Below are 11,437 nucleotides of genomic sequence, written 5' to 3' on the forward strand. Positions count from 1 at the left end.
TAAGTCTTTGGAGGCAGAGCAGGGCTGAGGAAGGGTGAGGAACAGAGGGGAAGCACCCAGAAGCCTGGAGTGGGGAAAACCACATGGTGTATACAGGGTCTCCTGAGTTCAGTGTTGTTGGCCCCTAAAAATAAACCCAGGAATGGGCCTGGGAGAGGCTGGGATGCTGGTGGGGCCAGGTCCATAGGCTAGATTCCAAACAGTGGTTCCCAGAGATGTAAAAGGTGTTAGGCAGAGAAATCAGGTAACCAGATTTGCTCTCTGATGAGCCCTGGAGATCTAGAATTGAAAAAGACCTAGAAGTCATTTATGTCAGCCATTGTCAGGTGTCTACCCATGAGGCCAGGTGGGACAGGGAGCTTCCAGGATAGCACTGCAGGGCCAGAGTGCTCCAAGCACAGGACGAGACCCAGAAGGCTCAGTCTATGGTTCTGGCTTTGGGGCCTGTAGTTCTATTTCATCCAACATGTCATGATCTAGCAGATTCTGACTGAATCCTGGAATATGCCCAGGCTGACTCTGTGCTAAACACTTGACATTCCAGGAGGAAGGGTCAGGGTCTCTGCTCTGTGCCCCAGGAGCTGCTGGGCCTCTGGGCAGGTGGTTCTGGGGCTGGGTGGGGAGAGGATGCACAGTAGCCTTTGAGCTGATCTGTGTGCTGTCTCCTCTCACCTCACTCCCTCCCCACCTCACCCGCAGAATTATGAGGTCACAGATTTACTTGGGTTTGAATCCCAACTCTGCCCTTTACTACCTTTGAGACTTTGGCAAAGTTATTGAACTCTGTTAAAATCTTTATGTAAATCAGGATTAAATTAATTCATATACACAAAGCACTTGAAACAGTGCCTGGCATATAAAAAGTGGTACATAGATGCTGTTATAATGTGAGGTCCAGAATTTCTTAGCCTAACTCCTCTAAATGAGGCAAATTTTAGGATTTACAACTATGTTAGCCAAGGTTCACTGAGAGGAGCGAGAACCCACCTGGTGATCTACCCACGGAACTTTAGTATAAAGAACTGTTCACTGAGACAGGAGACTGGAATAGTGAAGGATAGGCTGTTGCGAAGTAAGGCAAGCTCTAAATATGTTCTGAAGAATGTGGGAGTAGCAGGTATAAGAGCATTCTCTAGCCTTGGCAGAGATAGAATTCCCAAGGAAGCACTCCCTCCTGGGCTGAGAGCACTCAAGGAAGATCCTCCCCTTCCCTCACCCAGCTTCCCCACTTGCTGAGATCTTGACTTTGTTTGGGAGGGAACAGGTGTGCTTTACTGAATGGCAGAGAAGGAGCTCTGGTGCCACACCAGTGAACTGTGCTGAAGGAGGCTCTTGGTGGTGGGGTAAGCAATTCATGGTGCGGTAAGCTGTTCTTGGTGAGGTGTCTCATGGAACACATTCAGCTCCCAAACTGCCCAAGGGAGTAGTTGTTAAGGGGAAGCTGCTGGTCACTGAAGCTGGATGAAGGAGAACGTGTGCTTGCTACCGGAGCCTGGACAGAGGTCATCTGTCCAGTGGCCTACCTCACAAATACACCAAAACCAGGATGAAAACAAAAACAAAAAAGCCTTCCTCTTGCAATGTCTCTCTAGCATCTACTGATCGCTGTTAACAACATGTTATCTGCAAGGGAAAAATGTTTTTTTAAGGGTCCAGATCCTTTTTCGCACAGCTGTCGAAGAAGGTAGATTTGAAGTCGAGAGGCAATAAATTGACCAGTGGCACGAGAATCTTTCTGAATTGGGACAGTTAATAAATACAGTGCACACACTGGTTTCTGTAATAGCCCCAGCAGGGTCTCTGGTTGCTCCTTACAATCATGACGTATCCCCCCCCACCCTCGCCGCCCTCAACTCCATCCCCTGCCGAAGCAAAAATGTAAGAATATTCACACTAAGTGAATAAATGAAGATTATTAAGTAGCCTCATGTCCATTCAGGTCAGGTTTTGTCATTAAACGAGTTACTAAAAAAGCTTTTGGATTCCGAAATCGAGGCTAAGGGATTGTTGACCCATATTATTTTCATTACCTTTCTCCACATAGCAGCCAGAGTGGTCTTTTGGAAATGTGAATTGTGCTACTGGCTCTCCTGGGACCCATCAGCGGCTTCCTGTTGTTCTGAGATACAGATTCTGGGCCCCTCTCCACACTGCCACCTCCACCCTCCATTCTGCTGACCTTGAACAAGCCACCTAGAGCCTTTTCACACATCGTTTTCACTGCATGTCTTTCTGTTAAACTGCCCCACCACACACGCACATATGCACAAACAGCTTGGTTAACCCTGCCCCGCCTTTGATATCTCAGCTTCACATGTCCCAGCCTCAGGGGAGCTTTCTGATCCCAAACCCCCACCACCACCTGCACACCCACCAACTCTCACCCTACTCAAGACTTTTTTCCTTTAAAGCGTCTTAGTTTGTGATGCGGAGAAGGCAATGGTACCCCACTCCAGTACTCTTGCCTGGAAAATCCCATGGGCAGAGGAGCCTGGTGGGCTGCAGTCCATAGGGTCGCTAAGAGTCAGACATGACTGAGCGACTTCACTTTCACTTTTCACTTCCATGCATTGGAGAAGGAAATGGCCCCACTATAGTGTTCTTGACTGGAGAATCCCAGGGACAGGGGAGCCTGGTGGGCTTCCGTCTATGGGGTCACACAGAGTCGGACATGACTGAAGTGACTTAGCAGCAGTTTGTGATGATGAAAATAATGATTAGTGATTAATTAATACATCTCCCTACTACACCATCTACATCCACCATCTCCCTAGGACTATTACAATCTTGGACATGAGTTTGAGTAAACTCTGGGAGTTGTTAATGGACAGGGAGGCCTGGCGCGCTGCAGCCCATGGGATCGCAAAGAGTCAGACACGACTGAGCGACTGAACTGACTACACCATTAGCACCCTGAGGACAGTGGCTGTGTCTGTTTTCTCCCTCATTATTTTATCCCCTGTACTTTGACACAGTGCCTGACGTGACATACGTGATCAGTGAGAAAATGAACAAGCAATCTTGGATTGGATCCTGAACTAGAAAAAGATGAGCATAAAGGGCATCATTTAGAATCAGTTGGCAAAATTTGGATATTGACAGTAGACAGTCATGTTGTGTCAGTGTTAAATTTCCTGCTTTTGATGTCGTAAGTCATAGGAAATACACACCAAAGAATTTAGGAATCAAGGATTCTTATGTCTTCAACTTTCTCTCAAATGTTTAAGGAAAAAATTATAGATACGGATAGATGGGGAGAGGGAAAGCAAGGCAAGAGGAGGGTGGGAAATAGAGACAGCAAACATGGATGAAAGGGTCGTTGTGTATTTCTTTTCTGTAAATTGGAAAGTGTTTGACAACAAAACGTTTTTTGAAATGTGGTGAATAGAAATTAATGAACATAAGGGCAAAGGGATGCTAGGAGGAGGACCCCCCCCCTCCCCCCCCCGCAAGTGTGAAGGCCAGAGGGCAGGAGTGGGGCTTGATCCCTTTAGGGAACTTTGAGGAGGGTTTGTAGCTGGAGTGTGTCCTGGGGCTGAGGAAGGACCAGGTAGGGAGGGAGCCGGAGCTCTCATCTGGTCAGCCTGAGGGACTCGAGTGCTCAGCCCATCAGCCAGCCTTCCCTTGAGTTGTCCACACCTTCCCCTCACCTCCCCCTCGACTTCCATGTGGTGATTACCGAGCAAAAGCCCGAAAGCATGAAACCTGGGTCTCCTATCTGACTTTTCTTTTAGTTTAGTAACAGTGAAGCTCTCATCCACGTACGACGATTACTCCCTCTCCCCTAAACTGTGACTTTCCTGCTGTCTGCCTGTGTTGAATGCACCATGTGGTTCCTGTTTTGCTTTTATATTACCATATAAAGTGTGGTGGCTTAACACAACATTGATTACCTCACAGCCTCTGGGCGTCAGGAGTTTGGGCTTAGCTGAGTGGTTCTGGCTCACCAGGTTACAGTCAAGATGATAGCTGGGGCTGCAGTCCAGTGACGTCTTGACCGGGATTGAGAAGTCTGCTTCTGAGATGGCTCGTTCACCTGGCTGTTGGTGGGAGGCCTCAGTTCCTCCACGCCTGTACCTCTCCCTAAGGAAGCTTGGGTATACTCTCTGCATGGAAGCTTGCTTTTCCCAGAGCAGGTGATCTGAGAGAGAGAGAGCAAGCTGGAAGCCACGAACCTTCTATGACTTAGTCTCTGAAGTCACACAGTGTCACCGACACTTTATTCTCTTAGTGAGAGTGAGTTCAGCCTACTTGCAAAGAGAGGAGAACTAGTCCCCGCCTTTTGAGGGGAGGAGTGTGAAAGAAAACTATCGAACAGTTCCTGAAGGCCCTACTGTGTGCTTGGCATTGTAGGTGGTTGAAGGGATCCATGGCACGGATCATTCTGTCCTCTGGATGGTTTCATATGTTTAGGAAAGTAAGATGTGCTCTGAAACTTGTGATAAGAACCAAGATATCCATGGCAAACCAAGTCAGAATTCATAGCAAAGGAGGGCCCTTTATAACAGGTGACACCAGGCCTGGGCCTTCAGGGTGAACAGTAATTCCCTTGGTTCTTGACCCTGATGGTCGGCACCATTGTACGCGACAAAGAGTACTGATGGTAGCGTTTGGTATTTTCACCGTGATAGGCACTGGGCTGAGCAGGACTGCCTTATAGCACATCTCCATTTGTGAATAGCATTCCTTAGAGCTGTGAAACGAGGCAGTCCTGATGCTGAGAGCTTCATTTATGTTATCTCATTTATTGCTTTGAACATTCTTACAACGTTACTGTTATTATTCCCATTTTACAGATGAGAAGGGTAAAGTTTAGAGAGATTAAATGACTTCTGTAAGATCACACAGCTGTAAATGGCAGGGAGTTAAGACCACAGGCCCTGTAGGCTTAAATTCCAGCTCCCTTACTTTAGAGCTTTAGAGCCTTAAGCAAGGGACTTTAACCTTCCTGTGTCTCAGTTACCTCATCTGTAATATGCGTATAAAACTATTTAATGTTCTCCACTCAGTGCCTGGCATGGGGTCAGTATTAGCTATCGCTGCTCTCATTATCAGCTCAGATAGGCAGCTGTGCTGTCCTCAAGTTCTTCCCATTAGTTTGTTGTAAAGGGTTGAGATGAGAACCGCAAGTGGTAGCTACAGCCACCCCATCTTGTGCAGAGACCATGAATTTGAATGGAAAAACAACTTGTCCAGGCTGAACATGCCAGCAGGGCTTAAGTGACTGTTTCCAATTTCTGCTTTATTTCCAGGAGAAAGTGAATGCTTCAAGAGGGATACCTGCCCATTGACTCCTCTGTGTTGGAGGAGGGCCAACGGGTGGCCAAGCTGGGTCTAGAGGCTAAACTAGAGTTGGCAACTTTCTTGGGAAGTGCTTTCCCTGTTGAGAAGCAAGGAGCACTGTATTGGATCTGCTGCTGCTGCTAAATTGCTTCAGTCGTGTCCGACTCTGTTCGACCCCATAGACGGCAGCCCACCAGGCTCCCCCGTCCCTGAGATTCTCCAGGCAAGAACACTGGAGTGGGTTGCCATTTCCTTCTCCAATGCATGAAAGTGAAAAGTGAAAGTGAAGTCACTCAGTCATATCCGACTCTAAGTGACCCCATGGACTGCAGCCTACCAGGCTCCTCCGTCCATGGGATTTTCCAGGCAAGAGTACTGGAGTGGAAGAAGTGCCATCGCCTTCTCTGTGTTGGATCTAGGTCAGGATAAAAGTCTGTGCTGTGTGTCCTTGAGCCATAATTGGCTAACCTAAACCTTTCTGGGCTCCAAGGGCCTCTTTTACTAGACGAGCTTGGCAACCTCTCCCCTCCAGGGTTCTCCATCAGCAAGAAGATGGGTGTTTTGAAACCCTCCATACAACTCAGGTGCTAGCCTTTGGGACTCTTCATTCTCTTCCAAATGAGTCTGGAGGAATTGTGGCTACTTTAAGTACTTGGAATACAGAAATGCTGTTTGATGGGAGTCACTCCCCCTACTACCCACGCCCTCTTTGCTAAAACATTCTTGAGAAAAATCAGTTTCAGTCTTAATTCTGAGGATCAAAACAGCTTCCAAACAAAATCAAGAACCAGGTGAATCTCTTTTTGAAAATCCAAACCTGATACTCAACCTAGGGGACGTATCTTTTAGAATTAGCCTTTTTTTCCTTCTTTAATGAATTGGCATTTGTCTTCTGTGCCAGTTCGTTATGGAATTCACCCGAATGTTTCATTCACTGTCATCTCAGAAGCAGTGTGCACTCATGCAACATGCCCCCCCTACCCACCCCGCCCCGTGGGAACAGCAGAACCTAACTTTGAAAAAAAACTTCCTCCTTTCATTTTCTCACTTTGAACTAAAGTGCTTCCTTTTTTGTAAACTTAAAAAAAGAGGCTAATTTTTTTTCTTTTTAAAATTTGGATGTGCAAGAACCAGTTTTTAGAAGGATTATTGCACATCTCAGTGTATCCATCACCCCCCGGAGGCTCTGAGTGAGTCTCCTCTGAATCATCTGGCGGCGCAAAGTGATGGGCCGGGCATCTGGAGGCTCCTCAGTGTCTCTCCTCCATTTTCTCCTTGTTAAGTTGTACTGCCGGTGAGATGAAAGGGGGAGAGGCTGAGGGAAGAGGAGGAGGAGGAGGAGGAGGAGGAGGAGGAGGAGGAGGAAGCGAAATGTCAGCCAGGAGCCTGGGGCTGTCAGCGATTTCTGCTCCCCAGCTGTCTGACCGAAGAGCAATTACCTAAGCTCAGAGCCCCCATCCCATCTCTGAAATGGGGATAATGACAGCAGTTGCTGTGTCTAGGGCTGTGGCCATGATTACCTGAGAAAATGTATGTGGGGGAAAATGTGTGATAAATGCCATTATACTCTTGTTGGTGCTGAAATAGGATTGTGTACATGTGTAACTTGTGTGATTTAAAAATATATATTTTTTAAGGGTTGGTTTTATTTGTAGAAGCAGAGTTTGAGTCGGAAGGGAACCTTAGGAATCTTTCAGTAGGATGTCTCACCCTGGGGAGGCGTCCTCTCCACAGCAGCCTTCAAAGGTAGTCATCTGGTCTTTGCTTGAATAGCTTCAGGGACGTGGAGGCCACCACCTCTCCCTTTTCTTCGTTCTCTTCATCACCCCAGCGCTTTCATTCTTCCAAATACAGGACAGACAAGTGATTTTTCTTTTCCCCTAGATAGACAGCAAAAGAATAATGTCACGGTTAAAAATGAATGAGCGTGCCGTGGCATGCATTATGCAGATCTGCCGTCTGTACATACGGCTGCTGCAGGTATATTCGCTGCTCTCTAAACCATCTGAATTGCTTGTTTGGGGGGATCTGGTGTTCTCTTTACCAGAAGCTTCTAAGTTATGAGGACTAAGCCTTGCAACAGGGGGAGGACCCAGCAAGGCCCCCTTTGCTTTGAATTCCTTTCTTTTTTTCAGCTGGGGGTTCTTCTAGGTCTAGGTAGATGCGGATTTATCTGAGGAGTAGTGTGTGGCAGTAATTGTTACCTTCTCTCCTTTCCCTCTTCACTTTTCCCTCTGAAGTAGGAAGACAGGGAGCACTTGGTGGATAGCCCCTTGGCCTTAGGCCTGCTTTTGGCACTAGTTTTTCAGACCTTTCTGCTTAGGATGTAATGGTGAGGACGCAGGGGCCGAAGCTGGGGCCACCTCAGAGATCATCTCCAGCCGGCACTTTGCAAACTGTGGAAGTCCACCTGGGTGCTTCAGGGATTCGGTAAACATTCTTTCAAATTGTGTTGATTCTTTTTAAAGCTATAATAACATGGAAAAAAAATTAAAACCACTCATTTTTGTTTTATACTACCTTTTTTCATGTACAAGGTTCCCAGCTTATTCTTCTAACATCTGTTTAATCGAAGAGAATTCCTGACATTGTAGGGCAGGTTGTGTTTAAAAAAAAAGTCATCTACTGTCCATTACATCAGAAAAGTTTTCTCAACATTGGGCGACTAAAGTGAAACAGAGAAATGGTTCTTTGAGGCAGGTGTAAGCTGCAAGCTGTTGCCTCTTAACTCCTGTGGTCAAACTATTTGTGTTGATCGAAACAACCTCATCTGTCCTCACTGGTTAACTTCACAGTAAAAAAATGTTATTAACTTGATCATTTTAAATGTATGATAATAAAATGTAAATTCCTGGCTTAGACTTTACTCACTGAAAACCCACCACCCTTTCAAAAAACATAGAACTGGCAGCCCTTAGTATAGTTTGGGTTTTCTTTTAGTCCATCATCACTTACTTATTAAATTGTGTCCCAGGTAGGCTGGATAACTACATGATACTTGCATTAGAAGACCTGCCTGTTGGCAGCTACATTTCTATTTTCATGTTCATGTCCAGGCTACTCATTTTCACTTGTGAATGGACCCTGGCAGATTTTTCCCTTCTAAATTTTGTTGACCTCTGAAAGAGAAAAATTCCCCTCTCCTGTCCTCATGGGTGAGAAATTCTTTCCTCTGTCCAGGTGGTGAGGCTTTAGTTATAAGGATGTAACCTTTTACCTCCTGTCCAGTTTCTTTCCCATGCAGAGGAATGGGAGTTGTCAGAGGCCTGTTGGGCAGTTTGCCCTTAAAAGTCACTCCAGCAGCCGTGGAGCCCCTAGGATGAGGACTAGATCGTGCCCAGGCCTCCTGGAGGCTGAGCAGCCCCATTTCCTCCCTCTCCCTTCTGTCACTGGGTCACTTTCCCCACCTGTTGGTCTGTCAGACTGCCCTACTCTCACTCCTCTCCTTTCCAACCTTTGTGAACTACAGTGGCTCAGCATCCCGATGATGCTGACGGAGCCCACGGTTTGTCTGTTCTGAGGAAACTGAGGCTGTCACCCAGCCTTCCTGCTCACGGGGTGTGTGGCAGGGGCAGGGGCAGTGGGGGTGCAGGGTCTGCCACCTCTCCCCTTGGGGTTGGTATCTGTGCTCTTTAACGTTTCAGCACCCCAGGCCTGTCTGATGGCATATCTGTCCCCCTCCTTTCTCATCCCAGGAAGGCAGGTAGGAGATGGAGAGAGTTCCAGCTCGCCTCCTAAATAAATAAAATCAGTGAAAATCCCCAGCGCCCCACAGTCAGCGCATCCCTCCTTCCTCCCCGCACCCGGCCCCCGCATCAAAACAGATCTGGTTAGGGGGCCTCTCCCTCCAATATCACCCCTTCCTCAGCAGACATAAGAGCCTGGGCTTGAATTTTGGCTCTGTCATTTGTTACGGTTGTGTAAAACCTCAGGTAAGTTGCTTGATCATTTTGAGCCTCAGTTTTCTCACCTGTGAAATGGAAATAGTTACCACCATCATAGACATGCTGAAGATCATTGTGAGACTATAGTCAGGAGGGCTGTGCCTGGCCCTTTGTAAGGGCTCAAAAACAGCTGTTAACTTTTTGGTGATAGTTGGCCTCTGGAGCCTGTTTTCCTTTCTACTAATAAACTGCCCAGTTTTAATTTCCCTGTTTTACCCTGGATAGTAATGTTGGGGGTGAGGCTGGAAGAAAGGGAAGCCTGCCATGGGCTTTGTCTCCTCTGCTCCTCCTGCCACTTCCCTTCCCTGTCCTGGCCTAGCCCTCCTGTTTGATCAGGAGCAAGGCTGTCCAACCTCCCACAAGCGGAGAAGGATCCTCGGCTGTGCTCTGGCTGTGCATTCAGCCCTCTTGGAACAGGCGTTTTCAGCCAGTGTTTCCTAGCAGGCTCTGGATATCTTCTCCCTCCCCACCTTGTAGGTCCTTCTCTCATTTCAAAAGCCCTCCCAGGACTTCACGATGAAACACTTCCACCCTGGGCAAATCATTTTCATTGAATTCTCCAGTTCACTGTCTCCAGCGCTGAAGAGAGACATTTTAATTAATTACAGTCCCCGTGGGCTCAGGGATCAATAGCAGTAAAGTGCCGTGGGATGAATTCCTAGCCTCTGCTCTGTTTCCAGCTCTCTCGTTGACCTTGCACCAGTTGTTCCAGCCCCCTGGGTCTCGGTTTACACCCTTCTAAAATGGGAGTGCTTTTTTTCCTGGAGCACTGGGCACCTCCAAAAAGGTGTGGTGAACGGAGGCTTGTAAACTGTAGAGTGCAGGCCACAAATAAATGATTACTGAGATTGTATTTATAGTTGTATCAAGGATGATTCTCTTCTGAGCCATTTCTAGAACTTTTTGGCTTTTGCTTCTTGATACCTTAAGCCCAATTGGCAGTTTTCTGAGCCTGAGAGAAGCAAGCAGCCCAGGCAGAATAAGGCAGGCAGGTGTGTAGAGAGGGTCCTGCTCTCCCAGCCCTGAGTTTCTCCTACAGGGAAGAGCGATCCTATAGTGGGACCTGGGATAAGAAAGCCAAAGTCTGGGATTTTCCTGAGAGTCCTGGTCCCTGACCATTCTGACGGTCACTGGCACCGAGCCTTCACAGTCACTAGCAAGAGCCTCTTCTTCCTGCACTGTATTCTACACACAGCAGCCAGGGTGATCTTTCTGATGACGTTCATCTGGTCCTGTCCCTAAGCCTGCTCTGAGCGCTCCCACGGCTTCCCACAGTCTTCAGGATAAAATCCCCAGTTCTTGGTGTGGCGGCCCAGGCCCTGCATCACCTGGCCCTGTCAGCTTCTCCAGTCACCGTCTCCTGCTCTCCCTCCCCCGACTCCCTGGGATCCAGCATAGCCCACCCAGTTCCCAGACACACGTCCCTACCTAGCCCCCAGGCCTTGGACATGCTGCTGATTGGAAATTCCCATTGCAGGTTCTCCACGTGTTTCAGGTCTTTGCTGAGATGTCGCTTCTCCCAGCAGACTTCCCTGACCTCCCTGTTTTCCTCAGTCTGGGTAGGTTCCTTGACACCCTGTGCTGGTAGATGTTGTGGCCCCATCTGTATCCCAGGACAGTCATCCCTTTCCTTGACAGTTTCCTTTCCCCTTGCCTACGCCCTCCTACCGTGCATGAGTCCCTTGAGGGTTGTGCCTGTGTGACTTGTTGACTGCCACGACCCCGGCCCCTGGTGTGCCTCCTGCCACAGAGTGCATGCCAAATGGGAGAGTCAAGAGTCGACTTAGAATGTGACCATTGGATGAGAAATCTGGAGGAACGGGATCCCCTGGCCACTTGTCCGGCTCCATCTTCCTGACCCACTCCAGCCCAGATGTGGAATTTCTGTGGGTGTGCCAGAAATCTGCATGTTTAACAAAGCACACACCCAGGTGCTTCTGATGCAAGTTTGAGGTCCTCCCAGTGATCTGGTCCAAGCCTTGCGTTTTGCAAAACAGGAAAGTGAGATCCAGAGACAGGATCTCAGTCCCCACCCCAGCCCTCCCTTGTCTCTTTCTGTTTCTCTCTCTCTCACACACACACAATTTCTATGAGCTGAAGTAGGTCCAGTACATTTTTCACTCCCTAAGTGCTGATCTTCAGGAAAGCCATGGGAAGCACACGAGAGGGAATTTTTGTCTTTTGTCCCTGTTCTTGCCTTAGATCTGAAC

At 48.0% G+C, this 11,437-nt stretch overlaps 1 protein-coding gene and 2 long non-coding RNA genes across 3 annotated transcripts in view; 2 read left to right on the plus strand and 1 right to left on the minus strand.

Annotated features, from left to right (window-relative positions):
• Positions 1-11,437, plus strand: part of GALNT10 (polypeptide N-acetylgalactosaminyltransferase 10) — a 224,058-nt gene that overhangs the window by 15,197 nt on the left and 197,424 nt on the right. The window lies entirely within an intron of this gene.
• Positions 3,489-6,375, plus strand: LOC129636263 (uncharacterized). The gene is made up of 2 exons (XR_008706843.1): positions 3,489-4,417; positions 5,253-6,375. It is a non-coding gene; the product is annotated as an uncharacterized LOC129636263 (long non-coding RNA).
• On the minus strand, positions 6,283-7,623 carry LOC129636253 (uncharacterized). The gene is made up of 3 exons (XR_008706831.1): positions 7,488-7,623; positions 6,994-7,163; positions 6,283-6,598 (listed from the first exon to the last, which is right to left on the minus strand). It is a non-coding gene; the product is annotated as an uncharacterized LOC129636253 (long non-coding RNA).

The sequence above is a fragment of the Bubalus kerabau genome, chromosome 1 (genome assembly GCF_029407905.1).
Source record: "Bubalus kerabau isolate K-KA32 ecotype Philippines breed swamp buffalo chromosome 1, PCC_UOA_SB_1v2, whole genome shotgun sequence".
Lineage (NCBI taxonomy): Eukaryota > Metazoa > Chordata > Mammalia > Artiodactyla > Bovidae > Bubalus > Bubalus kerabau.